This window comes from Cryptomeria japonica, chromosome 6 (assembly GCF_030272615.1).
Source record: "Cryptomeria japonica chromosome 6, Sugi_1.0, whole genome shotgun sequence".
Classification (NCBI taxonomy): domain Eukaryota; kingdom Viridiplantae; phylum Streptophyta; class Pinopsida; order Cupressales; family Cupressaceae; genus Cryptomeria; species Cryptomeria japonica.
Window position 1 is genome coordinate 448,599,978 of NC_081410.1, and position 26,641 is coordinate 448,626,618.

The 26,641-nt window shown below is 36.7% G+C and overlaps 1 protein-coding gene across 1 annotated transcript in view; it reads left to right on the forward strand.

Annotated features, from left to right (window-relative positions):
• The window catches only part of LOC131856105 (uncharacterized), an 80,992-nt gene that overhangs the window by 54,236 nt on the left and 115 nt on the right, over nt 1–26,641 (forward strand). The window lies entirely within an intron of this gene.

Consider the following 26,641-nt stretch of genomic DNA (forward strand, 5'->3'; position numbering starts at 1 on the left):
ATTAGGAGTGGTTAGAAGAGTCTAGAAGGGGATTTAGGATTGCAAGTGGGTTTGGTGGGTGAGGGAAAGTAGGATTTTATTTAAAATAAAATTAATTTATTTCAATTGTGGTTGCAACTTGCATTTGTAGGAGAATGCAAGTGGGGGGTAGTTTAGGGATTTAAATAAATGTTTTAATTATTTATTTAAAAAGAGGAAAGGGGGTTGAATTAAATAAATATGTTTTATTCATTTAATTGATTTTGAGTGTGGCTAAATGAATTAATTTAAATAAATTGAATAATTTATTTAATTAATAGGAGAAGGGTTTGAGGATGAATTAATTAAATATTAATTTAATTAACTGATTATTGATGGTTAAATAATGAAATAAATAGTAAACATTCATTTAATTAAGTGGACAGATTTATGTGACTACATTTGCCCCTCTTTGAGACGGTGCAACTTATCGTGTCGTTTCAAAGAAAGAAAAATAGATGTGAAGAATTATGCCCCTTAAATGTTAATTTAGTGGGTGGTATTGCCGCCTTGAGAGATGGGCCAATTTTTTTTCAAAAAAATGGGCGATCTCTCGAAAAAGAGAAAGAAGTTGGGGATAGGTGGAATAGAAGAAATTAGAAATAATGGTCAAAGAATGGGAGAAGACGGAGTGAAATGGAGAAAGGGCAAGCCAATGAGTACCCTGGGGTCATGCGAGAGATATAGTGCAAAGGTAGTGTGTGCTTTTTATTGATGCTATACAATTGATCAAAATTGGTTGGACAATTTGGTGCAATCGGTTAAATTGCCTCGGTCGAGTCAACGTGTGATAGTTGATGTCAGTTGTTTGCTTGGAAAGGATAAAGTTTGAGTAAGTGAATGAAAGTGACCTGTTGTGACTTAGACAATTGATGTAATTGTCTGATGACGTCAAGGTATATGAAGCAAAATACTCGTTGAGACTTAGACAATTGATGCAATTATCTGTGTTGATTGTGTTTGATTGGTTGATCAATTGATAGTGTTTGCGTTATAGGTTGTGTGTGGTGAATCATAGCAATCATGTTGAGAATAGGTCATTATGAGAAATGCCTATTGTAGTCTAGGTTTGCCATGATCGATTACCTGTTGAGACCTGAAGATACAGTGCAAATGTAGTGTGTGCATGAGTCGATGTGCTTGTGTAGACAGAGTAACTAGCTTGATTGGGTTGATAGGAAATGATGAAGGGATTGTGATGGTGCCCTAGCTGGGGAGGGTGAGGGGGGATTCAATGTTAGATAGAAGGTATGGAGGATCTAGGACTCATTCCTATGGAAGAAGGTCGAAAAAAAGAGAGTATGTATTGTCATTACTATGTATGAATGATATACAACTATATGGATGTATGGATGGATGGAATGCAACGTAATACAATATATACAGATGAGATGGAATGACGTTCCATAGAGTATTCATAGTGCTTTATTTTCCTCATCGAGCATGGTAGTATCGTTCTTGGCCAAGGTAGTAGGAACCAGGTTTGGAGCATTTCACTTGTAAGCAAGCATTTAAGACAAGTAAAAGAAAGGGACCCTTCATTCTGGTTCATGTGTAGATGGTCAAGGTATACGTCGTAGTCAGTAAGCCATAGTGATCTATGATTAGATTTTTGCATATGATCACGTAGCTTAGTGAACTTCCCATGTAGACACCATTAGTACATGCCCCATAACTTCATTGGAACAATTCGCAGACAATAAACAAAATGATACTTAGGAACCATCCCAGCTACTCTAATCACTTGTGGATATCCCAAAGTAGTGTAGGAACCTGATATGAATGAATAAATAACTAACAAACAACCAAGTACTTTAAAGCTTAAGCAAATTTTTCTTGTCAAAGAAAATTTTATCATGTCTTTGTTTTGGTAAGGAAGGATACATCCCTGTTAAGACAGTTGTGTGTACCTGTGTTGATTGTGTGGTTGATTTGATAAGTGATCATCATTTGAGTAGCTCAAATTGCTTTTTTGATGTCTGCTGCGATGTGTATGTACAAAAGATGTTATGTGTTGCCATGTTTTTGGATTGATTTTTTGATGTTTTATCATGTTTTTGGATTTTGTGAGTGTTTTTTTTGAATGTTTTGGAATTTTGTGTCCAGAAAGTTTTGAATGAGGAAAAATTAATGAATTAAAATTAATGTAGAATCCACTACCATCAATAGGTTCAGAGTATTGCCCCCAGTTTAGATATCTCTACGAAAAGTAGGATGCAGGACGCATGAAGTACTAACCCTGATTGCAGATCAATAACAAGCCGTGGTTTGAATGATGGATGAATGAATGCAATGAATGTGATCGCAACAAGTCTGAAAGGCAATAGATCCATAGCCTTTACGAGTAGCTTCTGTTTTCCAAGTTTTCACTAGCGCACTTACCCAAGGTGCCACCAGAGTGGTTGCTCATCGTTTGGATGCATGATATTTCTCTTTACTATTTTGATTTTTTGTATTTTCTTCAGGACATTTTTCTAAATGTTTTTGGTGTTTTTCTGGTTTATGATGGAGCCTGATGCTCTGTACAACTTATGTATGAAGCTGTTTGAGGTACATGTTGTTGATTGGATTTGCTAGCGATTACCCTTTTGAAGTAGCCAATTGATATGCCCCGGACCCAAATACTGCAGTGATAACATATTGACCCAACCAGTTTGATTCAAAGTTTCCCTGATGTTCTTTGTTTGGTTGGGTACGAGGGTTCTCCTTGAGAACAAGATCACCTACCTGAAATGTGTGAGGTTTAAACTGATGATTATAGCTTCAGCTTATTCGCCGTTGATAGGCTTTGAGGTGGTTGTATGCAGCTTGTCGCCTTTCATCAAGTAGTTCCAAGTCTTGAAGACGTGAGAATCGGTATGCTTCATCATCTATCATATTATGCAAAGAAACTCGTAGAGATGTTATCTCAATCTCAATCGGAAGGATGACTTCTGCGCCGTAGAGCAGTGAGCAGGGAGTTGCGCCTGTAGGGGTTCGAATGCTAGTTTGATACACCCATAGTGCTGGATTTAATTGAACGTGCCAATCATGACCAACATCATTGACCATCTTCTTGAGGATTCTCAATATGTTTTTGTTTGATTCTTCGACCTGACCATTGCCTTGTGGGTAATAGGGAGTGGAAACGTGGTGTTGGATGTGAAACTTCTCACAAAGCTCACAGACATCCTAATTTTTGAAAGGAAGCCTGTTATATATGATGATGGACACGGGTACAACATACCGGCACATGATGTAATTAAGGATGAATGAGGCAATCTGCTTGTCGGTGACTTGGGTAAGTGGAACAACTTCGATCGACTTTGTGAAGTATTCAGTGGCGGTAATGATAAATTTGTGGCCATTGGATGAAGATGGATGAATTTTACCCACAGGGTCAAGTCCCCATTAACAAAAGGGCCATGGTGTTGTGATTGGTTGCATTTCTTGTGCTAGTGCATGTATCAGGTCTCCATGAACTTGGCATTTATTGCATTTTCTGACAAAATAGTAGGAGTCTTTTCCCATGGATGGCCAATAGTATCCAACGTGCATGATTTTCTTTGCTGAGGAAGGATCGCTTGAGTGATCCCCACAAATTCGTTCATGTACCTCTTCCAAGGCATTTGTTATCTCGTCTTGTTCCAAACATCGAAGGAGAGTACCATCAAGACTTCGCCGGTATAAGGTTTCGACAATGATGGTATATCGAGCGGTTTGGTGGATAAAGGTTTTGAGTTGGTTATCGGATTGGTTAGGAGGGAGTGTGTGATAGCAGAGGTAAGTAAAGAACTCACCGTACCATGGGGATTTAGAACTGACAAGGCGACATATCATTTCAGTTTCGGGGATATCAGACGCGGGGATCCAAAGTTGTTCTACCAAGAACTCGTAGCGTGTGGAATTTTGCGGAAGATCTAGGAGAGATGCAATTGTAGCCATTGTGTCAGCAGCTCGATTCTGATCACTAGGTACTTGCTCAAAGGTGATAGTTGTAAATGATTCTTTGTAACTATCCACCATGCTTTTATATGGCATGAGCTTATCATCCTTAGTTTTTTACTCATCGGTGACTTGTCAGATGACTAACTGAGAATCTCCATATACTTGTAGCTCTTTGAGATGCCATTGTATAGCCAATTTGAGTCTTGTGATTAAGGCCTCGTATTCTGCTATATTATTGTTGCATGGAAAAGTGAGTCTGTATGACTTCGGGATGCTATCACCTTGAGGTGTAATGAAAAGAATGCCTGCCCCCGAGCCATGTATAGTATATGAGCCATCAAAGTAGGGCTTCCATGGTTGTGTTGTTGTGATCATGAAGATCTCTTCATTTGGAAAATTTGAAACAAAAGGATGATCACCTGTGAGGGATGGATCGACCAACTGATCTGCAATAACTTGCCCCTTGATAGGCTTATGGTCCATGTACTCAATGTCAAATTCATTTAGAATCATAACCCATTTGGCCAAGTGGCCTATCAATGCTTCCTCGTTGAGTAGGTCCTTGAGTGGATCGATTTTAGCAATGAGTTATACCTTGTGTGTCAACATGTAGTGCCTCAGTTTGGTGGCTGCTAAGATAACTGCTAGGCAAGCTCGCTCAATAGGTGTGTAATTGAGTTCATAGCCTACCAATGTGCGAGAGATATAGTATACAACACACTCTTTTCCTTTTGTATTGTGTTTTGCCAACAATTCTCCTAATACCGTATTAGTAGCTGAAATATATAACAATAGGGGTCTGCTTGGATCCGGTGGGATTAACAACGGTGTATTCATCAGGTAATCTTTAAGCATTTGGAATGCTTGCTGGCACTTTGTATCCCATTGAAAGCGTATATTCTTGTGTAACAGATGTGTGAAGGGATGACACTTATCAACCAATTGTGCAATGATTCTTCAAATTGATTGTAGTCGCCCTTGTAGTGTCCTTAACTGACTGATGTTCTTGGGAGGTGGCATGTCCATGATTGCTTTGACTTTCGTTGGATCTACTTCATTGCCTTTGCTTGAGACAATGTATCCTAGGAGGTTCCCAGAGGTCACCCCAAAGACACGTTTCTTTGGATTAAGTCGTACATGATATTGCTCTAATCTGTCAAAGATTTGACCCAGTATTTCCATATGATCTTCTCTTGTTAATGATTTAGCTAGTAAATCATCGACATAATCCTCCATTATAGTGTGCATTAGGTCGTGAAAGATGGTTGTCATCGCTCTCTGATAGGTTGCCCCTGCATTTTTCAGACCAAATGGCATCACGTTCCAACAATAGGTTCCCCATGGGTATGTGAAAGTAGTTTTATGTTGATCTTCTGGAGCAATCTTGATATGGTTGCACCCTTAGAAACCATCCATAAGAAAACATGGCATGACCCGCTGTGAGATCGACAATCATGTCGATGTTTGGTAAGGGGAAGTCATCCTTCGGGCATGCCTTGTTCAAATCTTAGAAGTCTGTACAGATACATATGCCCTCATTACGCTTGCCGTCAGGTAGAATGTTGGAGATCCAATTAGCATAATCGATTGGTCGAATGAAGCCAACATCTAAGAGCCTTTTGAGTTCTGCCTTGACAAGCACATCAATCTGTGGGTGCATCTTTCTGAGCTTTTGTTTTACCGGTTTCACTCCTTCTGCCACGGTGAGGTGATGCATGACTAAATCAGGATCTAGACCAGACATGTCTGCATAAGACCATACAAAGTTGATTTGACGCTTCTGGAAGAATTCTACAAATTTTGGCTGTTCCTCTGGAGTGAGTAGAGATGTCAAATGTATTTGGTGAGGAGTCTCAGGGGTCCCCACATTGAATTCTTTTGTTTCTTCGATTAGGATCGTTGATCTCTCTCAATTTATACTAGAGGGGAGGATGTCAAACCTTTCATCCTCAGGCGCCTCAGAGAGGTTTTCACCTTTGGATACACTCTTTATGTTTACTTTTTTGGGATCAGCAAGTGCTATTGTGTGGTTTTCACTCGAAGATCCATTTTTTATTGTGATGTTTTTGCAGTTGAAAGGTTTGGCATCTGCCCCAAAGTATGTTGTGCTATTAAGTTCGATGGAAAATCCAACTTGTGATCCCCGCTTGGTATGTGATCCCATATTTCTAAAAAGTCGATGATCGCCTCATCTTTTTGGAATTGATCAAGACATGGGGGATTTGGCTTGTTCTAGTCAATGAGTTCGGAGTGGATGATAGGCATTACCTCATCAATTAGGTTAAGTTCGGAGGAGGCGTCAGTGAGGGTTAATATAGATGAGTGAAGTTCATCAATGGTACTCTCCTTGTCAGGTTCTGGTGTCAGATTTGATGTAGGACCTATGGAAGGTGCTTCTTGCTCACGAGCCCAAAAGGTTTTAATCTAGGCCTCTCCATAAAATGGGATATCTTTACGAGGCGACATAGGTGATGTGTCTTCCTTGTCTGAAGTATTTTGATTCACTGTATCAAATTACCACTCATGCGAGTCAGTCTCTGAATCACTCTCTAACATCCTATTACTATACCAATTTAGGGTATCCTTTGTATTGAAGAGTGTATTTGTCACGGGTGTATGCACTTTTATAGGTGGGATTGTTGGCGTTGCTGGTAGGATGATAGGAGTTGTTGATGCTGTTGGTGTTGCTGGTAGGATTATCGATGTCATTGAATTTGCTATTGGGAGTATCGGTGTTGTTGGTGCTACTGTTGTTTCTGATGGAATTATCATTCTTGTTGATGTTGTTGATGGTACAGATGCTACTAGTGATGGTTTTATTAGTCTTGTTGGTGTAATTGGTGCTACTGCCACTACTGATGGAATCATCAGTGCTGTTGATGCTGCTGGTGTGATTGATGTTGTTGATTTGATGATCAGTTTCGTTGGTATAGTGAGGTTAGTTGGTGTCACAAATATAATCAAGGAGGGTCTCCTTGAAGTAGCTGTTTGATACATGGGTTTGTTGGGTTTACCTTTGAATATGAACTTAGGAAGAGATTCTTTTTCAAAACTTAATCTAGTGTTATCTTTGGGTTTCAACTCAGGCTATAAGGGCTCGTGTCGTCCTTGTTTGCAATGTCCCAAATCACTCTGACCATTATAGCCCATTCTTTGCATGACAGTGAGGGCTTTGCCATATTTATCAATAGAAAGTTTAGCCTATGGGATTTCTGTGGTGATAGGGTCTTTGTAGATCCATTCTGCTAGGTCCTCATCTCTGGTTTCCTTTTCTTGACTTTTACCAGGGATGAATTGTGCCAAAGTGCATGCTTGCTTGGTCAGTGGTGGTTGAAGCAAGTTTTGAGGCTTGCCATAAGTTCTAGGGGAAGTGGGTAATTGTCCAACACAAAAGAGTTGGCTTAGATTGTATTCCCCAGGACCTTCCTCTGCCATTTTCATTTTCAACTTCTCTTGCTTTGGTATAGGGGTGATTGAGCTGGAAAGAGAGGTTGGACTAACATATGATGTGGACGGGATAGCTTCTCTGCTGTTAGGAACGGTAATCTCTGGCTAATGGTTAATATTGTTACAATATGCAAATGGATTTGCATAAAGAAGGATTGTGATTTCTACACCGTTATGGGGAAACTTGATACACTGGTGATAGGTGGATAGAACGACTTGCATGGCATGTATCCAAGGTCTTCCTAACAACAAATTATATGGCAAAGGAAGGTCCAGAACTTGATAGATGATGTGCATCACCATTGGGCCCACTCTGATAGGTAACACAACAACTCCTTTGGAAGGACATTCTGCAGCATTGTAGGCCTTAATGGTTATCTTTTTGCGAGGGTCTACTAATTCGACTGCATATCCCAATGCTATGACCAACTGCAAGGTGCATATATTTAGGCCGACTCCATTGTCAATCAAGACTTGCTTGATTATGTGTTGGTTTACAAAACCTTCAATGTGAAGGGATGTGTTATGTGGTTTTTGGAATGAAGCGTTATTACTTTTAGAAAAAGTGAGGCATGGTGATGACCTGAGATTGCCAACCATGGCTTGAAATTGATCTATGTTAAGGTTGGCGGGGACTGACGCTTCTTGGAGAGCTTGATCCAAGATTGTTTTGTGTGAAGGGGATAAGCGCAAAAGCTCTAATATGGATATAAGTGCGGGCATTTTGTCCAATTATTCCACAAGGTTATATTGCTTGGTCAAGAGAGTCGTTCCTTGTGGTGTTGCTCGAATGGTAATCTTGCTATGACGCATAACAACATTGCATGCAGGGTTTGGATCTTTGATGGTGAGGGTTGAAATTTGTTCATCAACGTCATAGAGGTGATTAACAATATAATTATAGGCAACTTGTGTATAATTAGTTGTATCTGTGTTTCGTCCTGAGGTGGAAGGACCCCTTTGATCATGTGATGGAAGCGGATTTTTGAACATTAGATGATCATCATTTGATGATTTTGGGTCATGTCCTTTGATTTCAATTTCTCCTCGGTCAAAAAGATCTTGAACAAGATCTTTCAGTCTATGGCAGTTACTCATTTTATGCCCTTTCCCTTGGTGGAATTCACAATGGTCATTATCTCTCCACCATGGAGGTTTGATGTAAGGTTCATAGTTAGATGTCTTCGGTAAGGTCACCGTATTTGAAGAGACCAATTGACGCAATATTGTTTGGATGGTTTCACCTAAGGGTGTGTATGTGTGTTTTGGTTTATAGTTTTGTTGTCGTTGTCTTGGTTCTTGGGGCGGATTGCTTCCTTGATTTTGTGGATGAGCAATGGTGTTGTTTTTAGGAGGGGGATTTTGCCCTGTAAATTTGACCACAGGTTGTGCAATTTTTACGGTCCTTGCATCTACGAACCTGTCATTGGCGATGTTCTTGTTCTTCTTCCAAAAATTTGGTTTATCACTGTTAAGACACGGGTGAGGGCCATCTTTTAGTTCATTGTATATTTTGATAAGTCCCTTTTTGATAAGGGCCCGTTCACATTTTAATCGTTGGGTGATCATGTCTTGAAAGGACTCTGTGACCTTTATGTCTAAATGGAATTCCATTTCATCGTTCAAGTTGGAAATAAATATTTCCACTAGCTCTCGTTCAGGCAAATGAAGAGAACTTCTGCTAGACAATTGCCTCCATTGTTGTAGGAAAGCTGAAAACAACTCCCCTATCTTTTGTTTGGTGTTGCATAGATTTGCCATGGTAACATCTCATTCTATGTTATGTGAATAATGCGCGATGAACTTTTGGACTATTTCCTCAAATGTTCTAATGTCGCCTGGTAATCGGGAAAACCATTGTGTGGTTGTTCCCTCCAAACTCTGAGGAAAGAGGCACATTAGATAGGTGTCTTCATAAGCCACTTGTAGGCAAGCTGAGTGAAATTCCCGTACATGATCTCTAGGGTCTCCTTTTCCTCGATACTTTTTAAAATTAGGTGTTTCAAACCCTCATGGAAAAGGTGGCATATGTAGGTTCCTATCAAAGGGATAGGGACAAATATCATTAAGTGAAAACTGGGTAGTCTTCACACCACTATGGAGTTGTTGAGTGAGATTCTCGACTTGTTGTCTCAACATGTCTATTTCGGTAGGAGGAGGAGGTGGGAGATTTCCTTGATTAAAGTCACATCAGAAGTAATCCCTACCTCTTCCACCCTTGTTACGGCTATGGTGTTCTGATGTTTGTTGTATCTGTGTGGTATCAAAATCAGAGGGTAGTTTAGCACCCTCTTGAGCAAGTCTCAAAAAATAAGCATCTACGTTGTTTTTAAGAATTTCATCAAAAAGTCAATTGAACCCGAGGTTGTGTTGTTCTCTTTCTATAGCTTCGGGAGTTGGAGTACTAGGATATTCATCATTTGGACCTCCTCCAATGGCTTTTTGAAAGTCATTGAGGTTTTCGTCCTCCTCTTCTTCGATCTCTAGTTGTCTAGTTTTTGATCTTGTGTGAGCCATTTTGTTTTGAATGTTTTTGAGATTTGGTGAAAGTGATTATGAGTTGGGGATGAAATGTTTTTGATGAGAGATAAGTGTTTGGTGAAGTGTTTAGAAGATGGATCTGTTACACTGAAGGTTGGATGGTACCAAAGTTCTTTTTGAACTGCTCTTTGTGTTGTCAACAATGTTGATGTGATAAGGTATAGCAAGGTTTGAGATGTGTTAAAAACCAAACTACCTAGTAGAGAGAATGCACTCATAAACTAGTTTTAACCTGCGTAGAAATGCCTCTTAGGATGATTTATCCCAGCTGTAGAGACACTCTAAAAGTGATGTGTTGTTTTGATTTAATAAATATCTAAAAAATGATTTAGGACAAGACTTTTTTATGTTTTGAGAGTTGAAATGGATTGTGAATGTGAAAGTGGATAGAATATGGACCTCAATAAAGACTTTGTGTCACAAAGGGGACTTCTTCTTCCTCTTCTCTTTTAGGGGTTGGTGGTTCTTCTCGAGCTATGTTATATGTAATGTAGATGTTCGGAAAGAACGTAGGGTTGATTTTTCCTCCTTTGTTTTTGTGATAACTCAAGGCTCTATATTGAGTAAAAACTCTATTTTTCAAAGGCTCTTTATCAAACTCGTTGGATTTGCCTTGAAGATATAGACGCATATGATGCAAGAAGGCTTTGTGTGAGATAAAAATTTGTCTATTGAGATAAAATTTTTTCCTTCTTTTGATAAAAGCCTTTGAACTCAATGGTCTTTTCTTCAAGTTGATATGTTGATGAAGATTCCTTTTTCTCAAGTTTTGAATGATGGTCATATAATTTGATATCTTGTTTGCACTTTGTTTGATGTTTGTTTGTCAGTCAAATGTTTGATGAAAAATTGTGTTGGATGAATACTTGGTTTGAATTGGTTTTGATTTTCTTTGACAGGAAAACAAAGCAAGCACACAAACACAATAATTTGGCCTCAAAAGGCAAAAATAGGTCTGGGTCTAAATCAACCCAATCTTTGAACTTTTTGACCCCTTTTTCAGATGTTTTTGTATGTTTTTCGAAAATCCTGAAGTCGGCTCAAATTATTATTGGTTTGACATAAAATGAAGACACTTCAAACACACTTTATCCCTAAGGTCAAATGGCCAGTTGCGATAATTTCAGCACACATCTTGATATTTCTTCAACTTTGCTACTACATACCTTATGAATCCTGTCGTAGTAGGTTAGGATGTGATATACTAAGTCTTGCACGAGCATAACAGATAGATAATCCCTATGATGAGGGAGTCACCACTTTAATCAAGCTACAAGTAGCCTTTAAAAAAGCCTTGTTTCTACTCAATGAAATATGTATGGTGAGTATCTTGAGAGCAAAACCATCTATGCCCTTGCATTGAATTTCTCACAAATATTCTCAATCAATGGAACGGGTGGTTTTCTATAATAAAAGGTGTCTAGTAAAAGGTGTCTAGTAATGTTTATTCAATAGAATGGGTGGGTTTGCTTGAAGTAAAAGTTGATTTGGAAACAAAACTTTGACAGACTGGGGGTTGTTTTTAACTTACAAAATGACAATTGATTGTGATTTTTATCTTGGTGTAAGAAATGAAAGCTTGTTTGTCTTGTTTTAAACCCAAAAATAAAAATGGTTCCTAACTTGCAAGAAAAAGAAATTTGTTGGGTTTCAGTTTGTGGTTCTTTTTACCTTGCCAAGTGAGATTCTTTTTTAAAAAGCCCAAATTTTAAAAGATGTGATCCATTTTAGGACCCAAAATAAAATGAAGTTAATTTTTAAGCCAAAAGAGAAAGTGAATTTATTTTATTCCAACTTTATATATAAAGTTAGTAAAAAAGAAAACAACTTCCTAATCTAACTCTTCAAAATCCTGCAACGGAGTTAGTCAAAAAACCTGCATAAGAATTTAGTAAAAATGGAATTTTTGGTGGGCTTATACAAGCCTAAATATTTATGATTTTTTCGGTTACAATAAATTTTTTACAACTCTCTATTACAATAGCGCTACTTTGTGTGAAAACAAAAGCGCTATTTAACACAAATGTGCTATATGACAGACAAAAGCCCTAAAATAAAGAGAACTACGCTAAACTATGGACAAAGGCGCTAAAAGATTTTGTCGAACAAAATAAAATTATGTCAAACAGAGAGTGCAAAAGCGCTAAAACTAGGTACAATAGCGCTATTTGAAGAGCAATAGCGCTATAATAAGGACAATAGCACTAATTAGAAGACAATAGCGCTATTTTGGTGAACAATAGCACTCAAGAACTAACTTTCAAATGCACTAAAGCGCGACCTGTGTGTTAATTAAAACAATAAAAAATGTTAGTAGTTATCAAAAATATGATCAGAAGGTTGCGTGTTCAATTCACGTCGGGTTCACCAAATGATGCTCTACAAAAAGGATTAGAATAGTGATGTAAACACAACACAAGAAACAAGTTCAAACATTAGTGTTAGCAACAAAAGATTATCCTAAGCAAGCATATCAAAAGAGATATGAAACATGAAATGGAAAGCATGCAAATATAAAAGAGATAAACTACACTCCTCCAAATACTAACCAAAATGTTCATAGTTGCTCCTCCCTTGTTCCTCTCCTCTCCAAGTTCCACATGAGTGTAGCTCTCAACTTTGCACTACTATGGAAGTCTTATGGAGATTCTAGACTGAAGATGATTATGAAAATATGCAAATGCAAGCTAGCTAGGAATGAGAGGAAATGAGTTGATTAAGATACTATTAATTTTTAACCAAAAGACAATGTAGATTATGATTTTACTCTAAAATGCTCTCTCAAATTCCCTGTAACTTAGATGCATACAAGATTTTTGGATTATGGCTAGATCTTAGATGCTTGATGATTTTGAAAATGAGGAATGTGAGCTCTATTTATAGGAAAAATAGAGAAATGGATGGTTGAGATTGAGTAATCTCAACAAGGGTCAGGATTGATGGGCTTATGATCCATGTGAGGGCTTTCAACCCAATCCCAGGATGACAAGTGTCATTATGAGATGGGTTGAGAGGAGAGGGAAGAAACATTAAATGCTTGACATGACTTGAAGGTTAACTTGGGAGATAAGGTTAGTGTTGAGTTGAATGAATAAAGCCATTATCTAATAAATAATACCTTTATCCAATGGAAAAACTCTTTTGCGAGAGTTAGTGGGGATAACCATGGTCAAAGCAGTGAATGCTTGAGGAGACACATGAGTTAAATGGAGGTTGAGTTAGAGGTAAAGTCTCTAACCATGTGGGCAAGTGGAATTAACCATAAATGGTTATTTAAGAGCCATTAATGGTTATGTAAGAGCCATTAGTGGTTTGGAAGACTTTTAGGGGTTAACTTGTTGAACACATAAAGCATTAAATACTTTTCAAAGACTTTGGAGGCTTTTAGAAGTGACTCCAAGTTGCTTAGGAATTTGACAATATTTAGGAGATGGATTAGGCTAATTAGGAGTCATTAGAAGAATTTAGAAAGTAGTTAGAAGAGTCTAGAAGGGGACTTAGGATTGCAAGTGGGTTTGGTGGGTGAATGAAAATAGGATTTTATTCAAAATAAAATTAATTTATTTCAATTGTGGTTGCAACTTGCATTTGTAGGAGAATGCAAGTGGGGGGTAGTTTATGGATTTAAATAATTTTTTTAATTATTTATTGAAAAAAAAGAAAGGGGGTTGAATTAAATAAATATGTTTTATTCATTTAATTGATTTTGAGTGTGGCTAAATGAATTAATTTAAATAAATTGAATAATTTATTTAATTAATAGGAGAAGGGTTTGAGGATTAGGTTTGAGGTAGCTTTTTCATTAGCATATTTATGATTGTGATCTACAAAAAGCTTTTATATTATCTACATATGTAATCCATTTTCCTAAAAATATCACTATAAAACAACATGCATTATGGATAAAAGATTTGAGATTTAATTGATTTATAGGAAGTAATTAAAAAATTCTAATAATGCCATATGCCAAAGTGCTATCAATGAAAATAAGCAATGTGAAGTGAAATAAACCATTATCCACCACATGATTATGATATTTATATAAGTGAAAAGTAATGTAATCATATGTGAAATGACAAATAATTTATATCTATTAAGTGCCATTATGAATATCTAAGATCATATCTGAAAATAAAAATTACAAAATATGAAACCCACAAACCAAAATAACCAAAATAAATTAGGGTTTCTTGAATTTAACCTCTAAATTTATGTAATTTGATTAAAAATAATCTATGAGTGTAAATTTGAAAATAAAAATTCTCACAAATCAGATCTGAGAACACAAATCAGAAATAGTGGCATAAGGAGTCAAGTTCACCAAAATGTAATGGTGAAAATTAGGGTTTCACCATAAAATATAATAAAACCGCTAATTTTGTTTAATTACCATCACATTAGGGAAATATAGGAGTTTGATAGATCTAAGCCTAATAGACCTAGATTTTGATATGATTCTAGGCCTCCTTAATATGACTCTTCTTTCGATTAATTTGAATTGTAAAGGATTAGGGTGAAATAGTGAATTGTTGAAGAGATCAATCACAAACAATAAGCTACAGTCATTGCACGGAGCCACAAACTTGGATTTACTCAAAGGAATAAGATTTGGATTTACTTCCCAAAATTTGGCCTAAATTGTTGGGACTATGGTGGTGGTCTCCTTGGTCCTCCTAACTTTTCGCTATCAAAAGGGGAACCTATTCATCTCTGTGAATCCTTTCATTCCTTCAAAATGTAGCTTTATACCTGTTCCTGCACATAGTGAAAAGGAGAAAATTGTTGGGATTAGGGGTTTGTCTAAGTCCAACCCTAGTTTAGTAATTAACCTTGAATGAATAAATATAAATACCGAAATAAACACCGGAAAACTATGCTTTAGACTTGCAATTGTTGATGATGATGCTTTGATCTTTGAATGTAATTATATATATTGTATGAAATAGCATGAACATGATAAAACCCTAATCGCACACACATGCTTGCATATGAATAATGTAATTTTTATCCACAATTATTGCATGAATAATATGCACCCTTGAAGATCTCTGTAAATGTTTGATAATGAATGCTTCACGGATGCAAGAGTGTTAGGAATTGATTGCTTAGATCAGATAGATGAAATTAGGTTGATGAAATGTCTTTAAATAGGTGTATCTAGGTAAATTACCGATTAGGATGACCTCCAATGGTCATGCAGAGTCATGGAGATAAATTCCCATTGGAGAGATATGACTCCTAACCCAATTCAAATTTGGGTCCTAATGAGAGGGACCATGGCACTAGGCACCATGATCTAGGACCAAGGCTTTGGGCGCCATGGTCCAGGACCAAGGCAAGGCATTGGGCACCATGGTCCAAGACCAAGGCATTGGGTGCCATAGTCCAGGACCAAGGCGTTGGGTGCTATGGTCCTTCTAAAAAAGTGACCAAAATAAGCCTCAGGGGAAAGGGGCACCTCACTAAGGAATCCATCAATGGGTTTTCATGGCATCATAAGTGGAGAATAGGCACAAAACAGACCTAAATAGGTGAAGAGAATAGGACACACTAAAGAAGGGGCAATGCATGAGGTGTAAATTGGCCTCGACGACAATTTATGATGCTACATCAATATTAATATCTATTGATGCAAAATGACTTATAGTCAAATTGTTTCGTGTTCAAATTTTCATCAATAAAATCACCATCCTTCATTTTCAAATAATAAAAATGTCTTTTCAAATATAAATTATTGGACAAACTCTTAGTTCAAGGTAAATTTCACTTATCTTCCTCCATAACTTGTATGCAATATCTTTAGTGGATACATTCTGGAGGAAAGAGTATAAGACACAACCAAATGGTTCCCTGTGCCTTCTTGTCTATTTTATTTCATTCTTAGTTTGACATGGTAGAGGTAGCTGATTTATTTTCTTCTAAAATAGGTAACCATTGATCTCTCTCTTTGAGAAGATCTTCCACTTTTAAATTATATATCTCGTAACTAGTTCCATTAAAATTATTAATACCGAGGTAGAGGAAATGGTATATAATCTTTCATAAATCTACAAAAATCCCACAAAGAAAAATCTCCCACTACAACAAAATCCTTCAACACTTATAAGAGAAAGGCGTACATCCCTCAATAGAACCATTATCTGTGATACCGAATGTTGATTAACAAGGTGAGGAAATATTGCAATATGGACTTAAACTAAGTGCTTGCAAATTTAAACATGAAATATTAATGCTTAAAGAATGTGATTGCATAATCGAAGAAAGAAAGAGAGAACCATAATGTAGTTAACACTAGATATACAAGGAGAAACCCCTAAGGGAGAAAACTCCACAATAGAAAGAAAGGAAAGTATACTACTAATCCAAAGAGATATAACAATAATAATACACTTCTCTAAAGAACACTTTAGAATTTGCAACACCTTGTTACATACACAATTGAGCAAACTTGATACAAATTACTAGTTCACAACCCTAATTTATAGAAACTCTAGGGAGTGAATACCACTATGGTATCCAAATACAACAGACAACAAAAATGTTGGCATTGTGTTGTCATTGATGTCAACTGGTATTGTTGTTAGTGCAGGTTACCGGTATAGCTTGTGACTGGTATACAAGTTAATGTTGGAGACATAAGTTGGTGTTAACTATGAGAAAACATTGGAGACAGTTGGCCTTATGGCAATGCCAACTGGTGAGTTATGTGTTGGCATTGATCGATAAGTGATGTGTTAGCATTGTGCTATTGCCAACTGGTAAGCTGGTAACTGATAAGAAAAAGGGCGAGGTAATAAAAAGTCTGCAAGCAACCAGTATATAGATTGATGACAATCACCAGGACTCCTACCAGATAGAGATGTTGTCGCTAGATAAAGAGAACGCTGACAGATAGTGTGCTCAATAGGTATGTCACATTAATACCGATAGGTGACAAAGATCCTCTACCATCGGTGATTGGCAGTTTGAGTGCAATTGTGTATCTACTCTTACCGGTAAGTGGTATTACTTCCTTATATCAACTTGCATAGAATGCATCACAACTCTCCGGGATAAGACAGTCAAAGGAGTTTAAGGCAGATGATTGAAGGAACACACTAGATGATCAAAGTGAGAAATCATATGCGTCCAATTTACGATGTCAGAGATGGGCACTGGATTAGAAGGAGTAGGCATGGTGAGCTATCAGGACAAATAAGGAAGGATGGAGTGATGTGTTTGCCACTTTGGCAAACCGTCGGAGGGAAGAACCAGTCTGATGACAGAAAAGGTAAGTGGCTGATGACTTGGATTCACTCTGATTGCTAACATCAACTTAGATGCCTGTTGATGACTGAGGTCTGAGACTACCATGCCATCGGTGTGCTAGTAGATGTACCTTGGATTCTGTTGACATGTTAATGTCACTGGTATGTAAAGAGAAGATAATAAAGTGCAATAAAGTGCAGACATGAAGGTTAATTGGTTAGGGTATAACCGATAGGTACACACCGGTAGTGAATGATGTGGTCGGTGACAAAGTCTAAACTGACATAGGTGACTGAGTTGGGGTGCATGCCGACAAAGAGGCCACGTGTAGTTGAGGCGAAAAACATGCGTGAAGTGGCGAATGAACCATGCAACGTGAGGTAGTTTGTGACTCGTTAAGCATTTAATGCAGGCTGAGAAAATCACAGGAGGATTGCAGAGGTTTGTGGCTTGAGGTAAGTTGAATAGAGAAGATCTATGGCATGCACTGATTGATGCAGGATGCCTGGGTGCAGATCAAAGTAGGTGAAGTAAACCACCAAACCATTTGTGGTGATTGACCAAGAGATAAGCAACACAAACAAGATGTAGGTTACTAAAGATAGAAGACGTGTGTTGGAAGGAGGTGTTACGGTGGGGATGCATGATTTATAGGAGGTTGTCAATCCCTGAGACAAGATCCAATGTGATTTGATACAGATTGGGTTGGTGGAGAGAAACCCTAAGCCCACCAATGTTTGAATCTTATCTTGGCGAGAAAGATCAGATATAGATATGCATCTCAAAGATAAAGATTGATGATACTACTAAATGCTTGGATGTCTAATTCAGGAGAACAGGGCACGAGACAAGAATAATCCAAGTGCCAAGTGTAGAAAACTAGAGTGATTGTGTATTGAAGGAGAACCGGTCAGAGGATGCAACTGGCAAAGTAAAGTAAAGTGGTAGATTGATGGTACTGCAATATGTTGCAGGCCAGATAGAAGAAAACAAGAGTGTGCCAAAGCCTCAAGTAGTCGAAGTGAAAATTGTAGTAGATCACAATGACTAAGTGTGTGGAGGTGCAACCAGTGAAAGGGGTTTAATAGAGGTTTACCTTGTGTAGTCAAGGTAATCGGTGAACTGTCACCGAGTATGATAGTGGTGTAAATAGGGAGTGTGTGTATCGGTAAGAAGGCAACTGAGAGGAAGAGTGAAGCATCACAGGGTGAGTGTCAGAGGAAATCCAACAAGGTAGAGAATAGAGCAGGGTTAAACCGGTGAGCTGAGTAACCGGTAAATAGGTGCAAAATTTGACAGTTTATCAAATAGATAGAGCATGAACCGGTAAGGTAGCAACAGTGTGGAGAGGAGAGTAGATAGAGAGTAAGAAGAGATCAGAGAGAGAAGAGATAGAGTGACATAAAGAGAATTGAATTGGTAAGGCAGAGGAGGAGTGAAATCGATAGAGGAATCATTTGCAGAGGTTAAAAAACACATTTGTAATCGGGTTATAACTATTGTACTGTTTTGATGTAATTTGTTGTAATCACTGAGTTGGTGCCCTAAATCAAGGGTTAGTTCCCTAAATAAGGAGTTGGTGCTCCTTGGGTTGGTGCCCTAAAATCAGGGGTTGGTGCTCCTTGGTTGGTGCCCTAAACTTTCTATTCGGTTTTATTGTGAGGCTAGATTGGAGCAGTAGACATTAGTAGTATTTCTCACTGAGGTTTTTCCCATATTGGGTTTTCCTTGTATATCCGGTGTTGTGTGATGTATCCTTGTGTGTGCTTGCATAATGTTCTCCTCCCTTATCTCATTGGCATGTCTTCTTGGTCTTTGATATGTTTTTGATTATTGTAAAAGTAGGTTTTGAAGGAAACCCTTTACAAAAGATCCTTAAGAAAAAAGAGCATTAAGAAACAAGAAGGAACGAATATCAGAAAAACCAGCATAGCAACTAACAAAATCCAGCAAAAAAGCCCCACAAAACCAACAACGACCAGACAAAACAGGCAAAGCATAGAAAAGGAACTACTTTATGTTTTTTAGGGCATTAGCCAAGTTTCCGCTAATCCCATATAGTTCTTAAAAATTATCCCTAAGTTTAGGGATTTCTTTAGAAGAGGCCACAATAGCTTTCTTCATGCTCACCCTTGTTCTCTTTTCCGCTTCACTAGGAGTACTTTCCGCAATCCTAGTCTCGATTGCATCTTCATCAACGTCAAGGTCCACGACCGGTTTGGGAGAGTTGGAGCTTTCAAGGACCTTAGAGATTTCCTCTAGGTTCTTAGTGACAACTATCAAGATATCCGGAATCATTCCCAACAGGTTTTTCATTGCAACTTTTCCTTCCTCCAGATTATCAATCTGAGCTTCCATCTTCTTAGCTTTTTCCTCCATGTCCTGCTTCCATTGCTTCTGGTACCTTTCATCTTCCTTCCTTTTATCTTCCAACTGCTTCCCATTTTTTTCCAGATTCTTTATAAATTCATAAGTCCACCTGTCAAAACCCAATCTGGCCTCAGTTAGGTTTTTAAGATTATACAGAAATAACCCTTCTCCAACACACTCCTTATCCTTGCTCAGATTCTCCTTGGCCGTTTCCTGCTCGGGTTCCTTATTCTTCTCCTTCTCAATATCCATTTCTTTTTCCTCATTAATCTTATCATCCTTCTCCTCCATTGGCTGGCTGTTGTCATTGCCTAAGCTAGCACTATGAGTAGGACTATCTTGGTTAGACACGTCCTTAGCTTCACCTTCCTCTTCCCCCACGTCCTCATCTTTCCAACTTTCCTCCCCTCCAGACTCATCCGTTTCCATCTCACTACCATCTTTTCTGTTATCCTCTAAATCATTCTTGTCCTCTTGGATTTTCATCCTAGTAGCACTTTTGCTCTTTTTTCTCTGAGTCAACTCTTCCTTGCTGGGTCTGCCTTCCTCCACCTTTCTCTTACCTTTCCCTGGAAATGTAGACAATCTCTTATTTTCCTGGATAGCAAGGATTTTGCAGTGCTCATATATGACCAACATGAGGCCACAATGAAGCACCAGATTTGAAGGATTCTTGTTGTGCTTATTAAGAGACCTTGACAGAGACCTAAAGAGGTAGCAGGGCAGGGAAACATTTTTGTCATGCCTGAAATGATTTAACAACACAAAATGGTATGTGTGGGCCCTAGTAAAATGACCCTCGACTATAATGTATTCCATGATAACATTCAACACACAACCCCAAATTTTCTTAATGTTGGAAGCATCATAATAACCCCTTGTTGCTTTACCAATTTTTGCCCTCTCCTTCTCCTTACGGAGAAAAATCTTAATCGCATTATTAGAAACTTTCAAATCTCTAAAAAAATTGAGACCTCAGTGGGGCATACCTATAACAGTCGCTATGAGGTTCGCATCCAATTTAAACCTCACACCATGGATTTTAAATGACCCGTTACTCCAGTTTTCAGTAATTTTAGAGACTGCAAGATTAACCCTACCTTTATCGTAATTGACCAGCTTCTCTATGAAATTTGTCATGAACCCTTTTTCCATCTTAGTCCATACCTTTGGCATTTCCTTCCATCTGGAGATATTATCTGGTTCCTCCCTCCTTAGATCCCCTTCCATATTCAAGTTCAAAATACCAACTCTGTTCTTCTACAATTTCGGAGCTTCCTTCCCGTTGTCTCTCGAAATTTTGAAAATGTTAACCCACAAAGTATGCAGAGTATTAATATCTTTGATTAGGATTCTACCACTTTGCCAAGTAATCATAACCTTTCTATAAATGTATAGATTACTCATTACAACTATCATAATTGATTGTGCGGTCCCTCTTTCCCCATGAATCTATCCTTTCTTAGAAGATCTTTAATATTAAAATTAATATTACCTTCCCCGTACCAAATGCTTTGAGCTTCAGAATTAATGCCTAGGTTCACCAGGCAATCCGCAACCAAATTTTTTTCTCTAAAGGCATATTCGGCAGGTCTTTGATATGTTAACTCCATTCACATTTAGGATTAAAAGGGTTAAGATTTGAAACCACTGATTCACCCACCTCTCAGTGGCATATTGTGTTCTACAAAAACCACCTAGAGAAATCCCATGCATGCCTCCTTCAAATCATGCATGTAGCCCAAAATAGGCACTTATTGATGCTCTTACAATTATCATAAGACATCTCACCAAATTGGATCAATGTAGCTGTCTTCTATCATAAATGCACTCATAGTGACTCATGATAACACATGACATCTATCATGATTGTCATACATGCACTTACAACCCCCTACATGTGTCTAACAATCTAACAGTAGAACGTTCCAAATGGGACACCTAACTATTTTATCTCTTTCTTAAAGTCCAAACACAATAGTAAACTTGTCTTTACATTAGCTCTTTCACCACCCTAGAAATTACAAATAACATTAAGAGAAAAAATAATTGGGGTTGAAAACTTTGATGGCACCTAAATCCTAACAACTATCACCCACCCATAGTGCATTGCAGATATAAAAGGAATGTCAATGCATTGCACACTACATTGTGAGTCACTTTCTTTTCTCTGGGGTTTGAAATGAATGATCAAGTGAGAATAACATTTGATGTATCCCATACTACACTGAGGGTCTTAGCTTAACCCAAAGGGCCAAGTATACCATTTCTACATCAAGCTATACCAAAAAAGTTCTACGAGGTTGGTCGAAACTATTACCTACTTATTTTTCATTAGAAAATCTCTTTTCCTTGTAGTCCATTAAATGAATAAGCAAATGAGGACATCCATTGGCTAACAATTTGTTGGAATATTATACTCTTTAAACACTATCAATTGTAGGCATCGATAATATTATATTTGATTAGGTCATTGGATTTATCCATGGGTGATAACCTCAGATGGAGAAGGGTTTCCTACATATTAGAGGTATACAACCTCTACTAATACCCTCATACGCCCCTTACTCCATTTTTTGTCATTAAAGCTATCACTTTCTAACTAGCTTAACACTATAATTAGAAACTAGCTTAACACTATAATTAGAAGAGAGATTCATAATTAGGAATAAGATCACAAATGAATGATTTAGGAGTCTATACACAAATTCCTATAGATCTAGGATTAAATTTTACAACACATAAAAATCATTTGAACACAACACAAGAAAACATCTACTCAATAAATGAATATAAATCAACTATAAGGTAATCAACCCATTCACTTCATTCATGTCACTATTCAAAGCACATTATGCATTAAATAAATTATTTCAAGTTTTCATCTCTTTAATAACCATATAATACCTATTTTGGCCTCATTTGAAACCTACTTAAGACGGACAATCAAACTAGTTGGAAGAAACTCCAAACATTGGAGTTATCCCCCCAAACCCAAAAATTGCCTATATACCTACTTCCAAATAGATCAAATTTGCATGTAGTTCTCCTCACATGGTCTCTCTTAAGGAACACATGCTTAGATTCCCATAACCAAGTATTCATTAATTACCATGTCTTATTCCTATAGGGTTTCTTATAATGATTTCCAACAGTTAATCATGCTTAACGACATGCAATAAATTTTATCACCGTTCTTAATTTAGCAAGCCTAAATTATAAAACTTCCATCTAAGGACATTGTAATCTCTAATTAGACCTCACCACCAAATATGATCCTAATTAAATGTGAGCATCCCAAATTCTCTTACAATTATCTATCAAGAATATTGTGCCACTTGTGGTACCCTTGATACTACCGCATAGTTTATAACATAGGGTTCTATTTAGGCTTAGAACATGTCAACATGTAAATACAACATGGTTTGGGTAATATTAGATATCATAGGTACAACATGGTTTGGGTAATGTTAGATATCATAGGTGCACTGATTATTGATATCTTGAACCACCATGTTATATTGATAAGAAACCCCTTAAACATTCATCTTTGAGGATAACTAAGTAGAATAAATATCTCAAGTAGGAAGCAATTACTAATATTAATATTATTCATACTTGTAAGATAACTTCACATTGTGAGAATAATGTGAATCCCCAATATGGATCCAACGGTATTTGCCTAATATGATCAAGCATTATAATCCTATTAATTTTTAACATCATTCTCCATTAGAATATGTAATGCCATGATAATGCCATACAAAATTATTTAAACTTCAAAAGACATATCATCATAATTATTAACTTGTAGCAAAGTCAATATATAAGTCTGATCTAGATGGCTGATAACATTTTGTTCATTGGATCACCATCCGAGTATATAAATCTAATAATAATATATTCTTAATCTCTTAATAACCTTTATCATCCAGTAAAATCCAAGACATTTAAAATGGTCTTAGTTCAAAAATATGAAATGTTCACCGTGGCCATTTATAACTAAATATAAAATTAATCATAAGTGATGAGATAGTTGGAGGCGTTATGTTGTATGAGTGCAATTTGATTTAACTCTTGATCTCTGTAAAACTGTTGAATCAAATGTTAGTTCGTTCTATTTAATCATGCAACAATCTACTATAAGTCCTTTAGTTCAAATGATACTTAAGAGTTCTATACACATCATGTAGTCATATAAATCTTATGCATATACTCCCAAATTTGAAGCGGATCACCCAAAAGTAGTAATTTGTAATGATGTTAAAATTGAACATGATTGCATAGGGTTTATGTCTTAACTTGATATCAAAAAATATATCAAATTAAAAGATAAATTTTCATTCTATTTAGTATGCAATTAGATTGCAATTCATTACAACTATAATATTTTTCCTTCATTCATATGATAATTTTCATAACAAGATTATCATATTTAAGAGGTTGATTGAATTTTTTTAGTCATATAAAGCCTTCTCCACAATATCAATGGATTTTATCAAGTTGTAACAACAATGATATGTTTAGTAAGGTGTGGTTGTTGTACCACTACATGAAATTGTTGTTACTTGCAGTATTATACAACCTCTAGCCAAACCTTGTATTAATTGTATCTATTTTCTAATTCATACCATAAGGTGGTCTTATAGCTAGATATTCGAGCTAAGATTCTTTGCTACCCTATTTCCCTTAAAGTCCAACATAAAATTATTCAAATAATTAAACCTTGATTATAGTTGTGAGATCCCATTTGGGCATATGCTAACCTTTTTAAAACATCAAATTTTGTGTGTATCCTTTGATCATGGTATTTTTTAAGATTAGCTTTCCAAGATTTTGCTCCTCCTTCATGCCCTCTCCCTACCTCTTCTACGAATTGTGTCCTGAAATTAACACCCGCGTGCGTGCACACACACACATGCACGTACACACACACTAGCCTACCTAAAATTATGCTTTTTGGGTTGCAGGTCATTCATCCTTTGTGGGCTATCTCCCTACTAAATGCCTTTGCAACAAACCCAATTCACCTTTATTCACTCCTTCTCTCTGGCTTCCTCCTCTTCTAACTCTCTATTCAACATGGTTTTCTGCATTCCTTCAATTTTTTCCAGGTTCAAGCTGCTGTAAAATTGCCTCCTTTTGCCTTCCCCTACAATGCCCGTAGACTCAAATTGCCTCTTTAATGAGGTCATGGATAAAATATTGCACCAAAATGACCTGCAACCTATAAATTCTGGATGGCTCTAGGGTAGAAAAGCCATACCTTGGTAAATGCATCCAATTCTCTACCAAATCCAACTTTCTCTCTCCCTCTCTCCTTGCTTTCTTTTTCTTCGCATTTTCTTTATATATCATGTTCTATAACTGTCCTCATGTTTATGAATTTCCTCTCATGCTTATGTGTTTGTGGATCTCCACATTCTATTCTAAAGCCCCCATTTCAGCGCAAGCAGGGAGGACATGGAAGCAATCGTGGATTAGTTTGTTCACATGCAAAATGCATTTGCCTCAATGTTTCTACAAGCTTTTTAATGATTCTTTTTAACGCATATTCGACAATCTTGTTTCTCCTATTAATATATGTCATAAATGTCATGATGGGTACCCATGTTATGCCATACTACCCTTGTCCTCTCTCATTGATGCCTACCCATTAGGCCCATAACATAGCCCCATGCCTCTTTAACTTGACATTTATCGAGTTATTTTATTATTTTTTATTACTTTTCTTTTCTTTTCTTCCAACATCCACCATGGATGCAATTGATGTGGATGTGATAAAAATATAACCTTTGAAAGTTGGGTGTCCCACATTAGAAATATAAAAACATCCGCGAAACACAAAAGAGTTACGCAAGAATTTATTTGTTGAACAACTTAAGATGTCATAAGACATCTTTGAATGAAGATAATAGATCCAAAATAAAATATCCAAGTGAGTGAGTGAATTATGATAAACATATGACACGCGAAAGAAATATGCTATTTTTTATCACGTAGACCTAACTTGTGATTTGAGTGTTAAATTTTTAAGTAAAATTTGGGTGTCATATTTTTAAGTTGTTTTAGCTCATTGATTCCTAATCACCATTTGATATTTCGTGTATTATTTCTCCTATTTATTGGGTGCTTCAGATAAAGATATTGATAGTGAATTTTATAAGTATTATTTTGAGTTTCTTTCGAGTGTGGATTTTCTCTTAAAATAGTTTTCCTCTATGTAAATACTTTTGTTATTGTGTATTATTTCTGTTTTTGCTATACTGTTAGTTTAATTTTGCATATACCTCCTCTAATAGATTAGTGGAATCCAAGTATTTCACAAGTCTCCACATCCTTTCAAGAAGATTTGTAGAGCACAATGAGATTTTCACAAAATAAAGAAAGAAATTTAGACCAAGATTATAATAAATGGCCAAGTGTGTGATGAGTTACCAATTCCTAATGCCATTTGTAACTGAATTTTATTTATTGAAATTATTTTCTTTATATTAAATTAAAGCAAGTAAAAATATAGGAACCATATTACAAGTGTACATATCATATTGTTTCATAGCACTATCTTAAATGATACTTATGTGACACTTGAAGTGAAAGAATGACCATCTCATCAACGAATTTTTATTTAATTTAACATCTAGTGATCAAATTGTAGATGTCAAACATAATATTTGTGCATATCATAAAAATGTTTCATTTGATAATCTTATGTGTGGAATTAGATGAAAATATTAATAATGACAAAGACTATCTTTTTACAGTTAAATTAAATGAATAATATTGATGATAAAACCCTTCTTTTTGCCCAAGTTATTGCTAAATTAAAACAAATGCTTAGGGATTCCCAAGACTATCTTTTCATAGAACGTATCATATGAAGCTATTATGTTGAGAGGTGTATGTTAGTTGCATATGAATGCAAAAAGCTCCATCAATAAAAACTAGAAGCATTGAATTTTATATCTTCGTTGGCTATAATTTGTCTCACTTGCACAATTTTTTGCTTTATTTCTCATTATGCAAGTTATGCATGATAAGTTTTAACCTGCGGTGGTTGACAAAAGTTGCTTCTTTGATCCCATGTGGA